The sequence below is a fragment of the Meleagris gallopavo genome, chromosome 7 (assembly GCF_000146605.3).
Source record: "Meleagris gallopavo isolate NT-WF06-2002-E0010 breed Aviagen turkey brand Nicholas breeding stock chromosome 7, Turkey_5.1, whole genome shotgun sequence".
Taxonomy (NCBI): Eukaryota; Metazoa; Chordata; class Aves; order Galliformes; family Phasianidae; genus Meleagris; species Meleagris gallopavo.
In genome coordinates this window covers 9058270-9065782 of record NC_015017.2, presented here as the reverse complement: position 1 = coordinate 9065782, position 7513 = coordinate 9058270, and positions in this window count along the sequence as shown.

The window sequence follows — 7513 nt, the reverse complement described above, 5'->3', positions numbered from 1 at the left end:
CCCAAATTCCTTGTCACTCCATGCTGCAAGCAGCATCTCCTCTGTAAGGCTGATGATCTTCTCCATTGCCTTCTGTGTGCTGCTACAGCCAGTGTCCCCTTGTCCCGTCACCACTGGTGGTTACAGTGCCTTTCATGGCCGCACACACGCGGTGCCATATCCAACTTGGGGCTGGCCTGGTCCTAAATGTGGGCATCACTTGGGTTTCTATAGAAGGCACAATGGTGTGTGTGCACGGTTGTTAACAACCAGCCAGGGTGCAGAAATGAGTCTTGGGAAGGATTTAAGTTCAAGTGTTCACTCTCCTAGGACAGGTGGCAATGTATATTGTGGTTGGCTGAGATGAACTGCCTTGGTAGGCCCATCCTGTCACTGTTTCTGTGGGTGCTGAGCTTCTGAGACAGCGAACTGTGACGTGCAGTGCTCATAATTCAATGTATCTAAGTCATAATGTGATTTTTTTTTATCACTTGATTATTTCCAGTCTCATTTTGTAGCCCCAGAAGTAAGGGAAAGGGAGGAGCTAAGCAGAGGGTTTGTGTCTTGGGATGTCTTGGATGTGTCACTGGGGTGAAGGCACTGAATTGCAGCTGTGAAAACAGACTCAGCTGCTGCCCTACAAGGGAATTGTCAGGGCTTGAAAGGTACTGGATATTGATAGAAATGCTCAGTTTAGGGAACTTAAAGTATTTTGTACTGTATATATCTGCTAGAGCTCAGCTCTTCCTCTGCCTGAATACCTTGGCAAATGTTTTTATTATAAAGCCAGTCCTGTCCTGAGGGGCTTCATCTGATGACTTTGAAAGTAGTGTTTTAGGGGCCTGGTTCAAGCGCAATGTATAACAGCAGGGACAAAGCTAGCAGCACAGTTTGCCAGCTTCTGCCTTTGCTTTTCACATGAAACAGTCACCGAGTGACTTTCCAGACATGAGACTACACCTTGGGTTACAGATTTATCCTTGTACGCATGCTCTCTTTCACTGGTCAAAAACTTCTGCATTATCTTTTTCTGCTCAGTGAAGCCACTTCAGCAAAAAGGTGGAAGTCTGTCCCTTCCTTTACCCAGTTGCAGCACATGATTTTTAATCTAGATTAATTTGTGCAGATAAGTTGTACTGGAAGGGGAGGGCTTGACTCCCAAACACCATACCCAGAATGGGACTGTAATTGGTCAGTGAGGCAGCAGCTGTAACAATTTCCTCCTAGTGTCTGTAAATTGTGTTCTACCAAGACAGCCCACTGATCCAATAGCAGCCATGCATGCTGTGGCATTACCCAGTGACTGAATGCAGTGACAGATAATTTTCAGTGTGTCCATCTCTGGACTGCTCTCGGTAGCTGTGTTGTGCAGAAATGTTCAAATTCCTGAACTCCAGTGTACCTGAGCATCCAGGGAGACTGCTTGATCAGGGTTGATGGAGTACTGAAGCATCAAAAAAACTATTCCGTCACTGGGCGATGTGACTCCCTCTGGGCTATAGCCCTTCATTGCTCCTATCTGCACAGTGTTGTTATCTGTCTTCTTAGGCGTTTCTTCAGACTGTGTGTTTTTCAGAGTCAGGGATTTACTGTGTAGATCAACAATTTCTGTGTTTCAGTGAGAGCCTTTGGGTGGTTCCGTATCATGCCTGACAATAAGTATGAGAATTCTTAGTCATCTCAAGAACACACGCATACCAAGAATTAGAAAAATTACCAGAGAACTGATCACTTATTGTTCATTCAAGAAGGTCAAAAGCGATCCACAGTCTTGTGTTTTTTCCATATCAAGTAGGCTACATAAAAATATTGTTTAAAAAGGAATTTTTTAAAATTATTCCCTTAAGAGAGAGCTTGGTAGAGGGAAAAAGAACCTTCCAGTTTGGTTTTCAATTTGAGAGGTCCCTTTGTGATCCTTGATTTTGCATTAATAAAACCTGAGAGCTGTTTTCCATCCTTTCATTTACACGTTTTTATCATGCACAGCATGATGCTTATAAACTGGACTGTAGCCACAGTTAGAACTCCTGTGGGGAGGATAAGTGCCCATTTTCCTAATAATAATAATGCATTTTCTAACTTCCAGAAAATTAATCTCTCAGCAACTGTACCATTTCCTATTAACTGGATAACAGTTGATGGTGTTTTAGCTAAATACGTAGGGTTTCTGGAGAAGTGGGAAGATCCATTCTAATTCTGCAGTGCTCATACATTAATGTTCTCAGTGCCTTTGTAGGCAAAATCTTCCCTGCAAATAGGCCCATTGAGTAGTAGGTAATAATGAGGCATCAGTGCTTGACTTCTTTCACAACTGAGCAGGGCTTTGAGATGCATGACTCAGGAAGAATGCTCTATAAAGATGTGATGTTTGGTAATTGAGCAGAGTGGAACATGGCCTCCTTCCACAGCATCAGTAGTAGGCGGGCCTGTGGAAAGCATCCGGAGACGGATCTTAAGTTCCTCTCTTTTTCTGGAGGCAGTTACATCTCCTGCTTGAAGAGACTGCAGAACAGTGAACTAAAAGTAATGTAAAGCTACTAGCTTTTTCAAAGACAGAGCAAGATCAGTCCTAGCCCAGAAAGAGGTGTAAGGCTGTGATAGAAAGATACTGTGCAGAACTAATATGGGACTGGTTTACAACTGCTGGGTTAGACGTTTACATCAGGTGAGCAGTTACTGTCTGATTTTTCAATCTACTGCTTCTAAATTCAAGTAAGAAGTGTAACGCTTTGTGAAGGCTGAAATCGTTTGGTCACAATAATTGAAATACTATCTCTGAAAAAGCAAGGTCTTAGGTAGCAAATAAAATAAGATGTCCTAAGGCATCCCAGTACAGAGAAACTGAGGTCAGACCAATAAATCACAAGCAAACTACAAGCAAATAGCTCTATTGACAGACTGTTGCTTACTATCTGCTCTTATTTCTTAAGTAAGGTGGAATGTAGAACTTGGTCTGGATCCGGATAACACATTTGCCTGATTTTCTAAAGGCTTTGTTCTCTATCTTCTGCCTTCACTCTTTTCAGTCTTCCAGCATATGCAGAAGGTGTTAAGTGAGCCTATCTATGTATCCAGTCTGGTCTGTGCATCAGACTTCATATGTCAAGTAGTTAGTGGAATTTACCATATGTAACCTAGTTGAGTTGTATAATGCATTTGTAACACTGGAGCAAGAGATCTCTATGCAGGACAAATGAATAAATCCTAAGTAAGGAATGATACTTCAATATATAAATGGGAGCATGTAGGTGAAATAGTGCTTGGAAGTACGATCTCGGCATAACTGGTACTTCTGATACAAATCTGTTTTAACCATTTGGGTAATTGCTTTATTCACTTGCATAATAATTAGATGAATGTGTTTAAGAGACAGCAATAGTTATTCTTTAATGTACTGTGCCATTACAGGATTGGGACACAAACTCCCTCCATCACTAATGTGGGTTTTTTTGTTTTTGTTTTGTTTTTAACTGTTATGTTGGCTAATTTTTTTTATTGTTATCACTTTAATATACTTTATCATGTTGTGGAGTCTCAATATGCTCACGTAATCAGGCAAAAATATTCTTTTGTAGGTATGCAAAATAGAAAAAGTGGTATCTGTCTTAAATGGCCCCTGTGGTACATCTGTGAAACACAAATGTGGCATTCTCAAACTGCACTGACGGTCTGAATCTCTTGCTTAAAAAATGGAAATAAAAAGAAAGCAAAGAAATCTGTCGAGAGCCACATTGCACTTTCTATTGGTTTAGCTCTCATTTGAGAGGAGTGCATGTGGACTTGACAGGAAATGAGAACAGTGCTGATGTCTGTGTGGACTACCATCAAAACAGAAGTTCAGCCCCACTTTGTGCCAAGCAGTTTGATCTTTCCGTTCTAAAGTCTGAATGCTGTCTGCTTCCCAAACCTGCTGCACAGATCAGAACCAGCGTGCACCAGGCTGGTTTTGTCCTTCCCAAGGACTTTGAGCCACACTCATTAAAATTCCTGGTGCTCCTTAGATGTGCAGGGAGCCATAAGGTGTTTCTGGGGAAAGCTCTGTGAAAGGCTTCTAACAACAAGCGCCGTGTAGGGCCACGAGTCTCGCTGCCCCTTGCTGTGCAATGAGTGGCAGTTGCCCTATTTCTTGGTCGTGTTATCTTCTGTTCCACATTTTATTTTTAATGGAACCTACCTCCCGTTTTCTCATCACCTAGGCATCAAACTTAGCAATTCCTGCACACAGCCGTGCTAATATCATTACAGTGTGTACAGCAGAGCTGTTCTTGTGCACCAGAATGCACTGAATCATAACGTAAAACAGACTCTTGTGTCTTACCATTTTTATTTTCACCTTTAAGTAAAAGAGAGATTTATTTTTTTCATTTCTGCATGCATGGTTTTGTAAATCAATCAGGCTAGCTTTCTTAATATTATTACTGGATGCATGGGTTTTAATTTAATATTTTTTTTTAATGAAGGTGCCCATAGCAAGCATAAGCATGATGCCTGCAAATTCTGGGGAACTACTTAACTCTAAATACCTAAACATGTAGTTTTTAGTGAAAGCTTTTGTCTGAATGTTTGTGCATTGACTGTTCAAAGAGCCAGTTCAAGATTTTATCCTGAAAAATATTTCCAAGGGACAGAAACACATTGTGAAAATAACAAACATATGTTAGCAGTGAGAATAACCAGTTCAGCAGTGCTTTCTTGGGTGCATTTTGGATCCTATCTAGGCTATTGCAATGTTAATTTTAGAAACTCTAGCCCAGCAACAGACACTTAGGAACAGAATGATGTACTGCAAACGGCAAGAATTTTAACTGCAGACTATGGCTTTATTTTCTTATTTATAGCTCCCTTCACTTAGTTATGTTTTATGAAATGTGTATCGTTAAGAGGGCCTGTCTTTGCTTTCATGACCAATGGACTTAGCTCCAGATTGCATCCCCCTAGTTATCTTCAAATATTGTTTTTTTTTAAAAAAGGCAAATCATAAAAACTTGGCACTAGGTTTTAAGTGCCATGCAAGGATTATCAAGAAATACTTAATTATCTTTTTATTGAACTTTCAGCAACATTGGCTTTATTTTTGCTTTTTAATAAATGTACAGTTGTTGAGGAGAAAGCTTGAGGCAAACACAAGGAATTATGAACGCTTACATGAGATCTGACATGGAAATGACGAAGTCAAAGTTGAAATATTTATTAGTACTATGCATTTAATGAGCAAAATTTAAGAATGTTAGTTGTTTGCTGGGGCTGAAAATTTCAGTGTAGACAGATTAACAATTGGTATAAGTTACAGCAGCTCTATTGATTTGGTTTGGTTTCCTGAAAGTGTGGAGAAAAGCTATGCTTTCTTTACTGCTGACAGTGTAACAGTGTTATGTATGGACAGGCTCATCTCTGTCTTCTTTTATTTTATCTATTCAGGTTGCTTTGCAGTTAAGCTAGTATTTATTGAAAGCCAAAGCTCATATATTTTTAAAAGATGATAAAACAAAAACATTTTAATTGGGAAATTATTGCCCAGTTTTGAGATGAGTGCCTAAAGTCTGCAAATGTTTACATTAGACTTAATAAAATAAAGATTATTATTAGCAATGTAATATTGTAATGTTTTAGGTAATATTTTTTTTTTCAACAGTTGACTACAGTTTAAAAAAAACTGAAATAAGAACAGTTAAAATTAACTGCCACCTGTTTGGGGTGATCTTTTAAGATCTATTTTAATTCAGTTTATTATTCTGTCAAGATTTCATCTTTTTTTCCTCCCCCTTTATTGTTTAGATTGGAAAATTTTAATAACACAAAAATAATTAGAGGGGAGAAAAAAGGATTTCCCATTCACTTCTATTTCCACTGTTAACTTCAAAATAAAATAAAATAAAACAAAGAAAGCTAGACTTGCACAAGAAATTATGGACATAGACAAGACTCAGACATTAATGTTGCATCCTGGGGTACATATACGTCTTTAGTGGAAAATGAAAGTGGGAGATGGAAAACTATTTCTATGTGGCTTTTTTATTTCAGTATTGATTTTTTAGGCAGAAAGCCCTTCCATTTACATCTTGTTATTTAGACTCATAATAAAGATGCAAGAGCAAAGAGATATTTCTTTCCCATCTACTCTGCTCTATGAGAAGCCTCTTGTGCCTTTCTGCTTCATTTGCTTCATAGTGTCCTTAACTCTTTATTGCTTTTACTGCCATTATGAATCATTTTTTCATATTCAGTGTGCTCAGTCATTTTAATACAGTTATAATTGTAAGGTGCAAAATGTAAATCCCTGTAATGTGTTGGAGGAAAAAAGTGTCAAAGTCCCTTTGTCACACTGACAGGTTATAAAAGCAGACTAGCTCAGTTTAATCAGGTTTAAATTTTAATGACATAAGCAAAACTCAGACTGAAGTAACTATCTTGCTGTTATTATTTCAGATCATTGCCACAAGTGAAAAACGTGTTTTTATTTATTGATGGTATCGTTTCAGAACTATCTCAATGCCAACATCTATTCTGGATAAAGTGTTTCTTTAGTCATTAAATACTTCTCAGATATGATATCACTGTTCAAAGGTTACTTGCCCTCCTTTCTGATGACACATTTCCCCTTTCAACCCTGTGGGTGGTGATAACTTTGTCTTTTCATACTTCTCTGACCTTTCTCTTCTTTTTTATTCCCATGTTGTCCATCCTTCTCTTTTCTTCACTGTGTTGTTTGGCCATCAATTCTCTTCTCTGACCTCCTGTTCCTCCCCATATAGTCCAGCCTTATCTTTTCTCTAGTCTTTTTTTAATTCTCCTACTGTTTGCCCTTCTCTTGAACTTCTATTCTTCCATGACCTTCCCTTTTCTTTCCTGATATTGTAGAACCTCCTCTTCTTTGGCCTACTGCTCTCCCCTGCCTCCCATGTTAACTGGTCCCCTTCTTCTGCAATGTATTCCCACCCCCATGCTCATATTCTCAGGCCTCTACTTTATCATACACCTTAATTTTATCTACATCTTCCCTGGAGTCGTCCTTCAGCCTTTTCTTTTCCCCCAAGCTTTCTAGCCCTCCTCTTCCCCAGCTTACTTTGCTTTTTATTTTCCCCTAAACCTCTCCAGGTTCCTTCTGGCTTTTGTTCATTTGTTTGTCTTTTTTTCCCTCCCTTGAAGGTTCCCCAGCCTGGCTTCTTTTCCCTCCTGACTCTCCCTTTTCCTTCCTCTCCCCTATGGGTACACGATATGCCATAGCAAGGCCAAATCCTCTATAGAAATTAATTTAATGTGAAATATTTCTGCCTTTTAACTCAGAAAACTCCAACCTCTTCATTAGGAAGCTGTCAATATTGAAATAAACTATGATTTTAAGTGTAGGTACAAGAATTGGTATTTCAGACTTAATAAAACAAGAAATGGATAGTGGTATCTTTTGATGTCTACCACTTTCATTTGACCTTAAACAAGTTTTCTAGAGGTTAGAAAGATCATGCCATGTTATCTGTGTCCTGAATTACCTCAACTTCTAACACCACCATTTTAATGATCAGAGTGAGCAAAATGA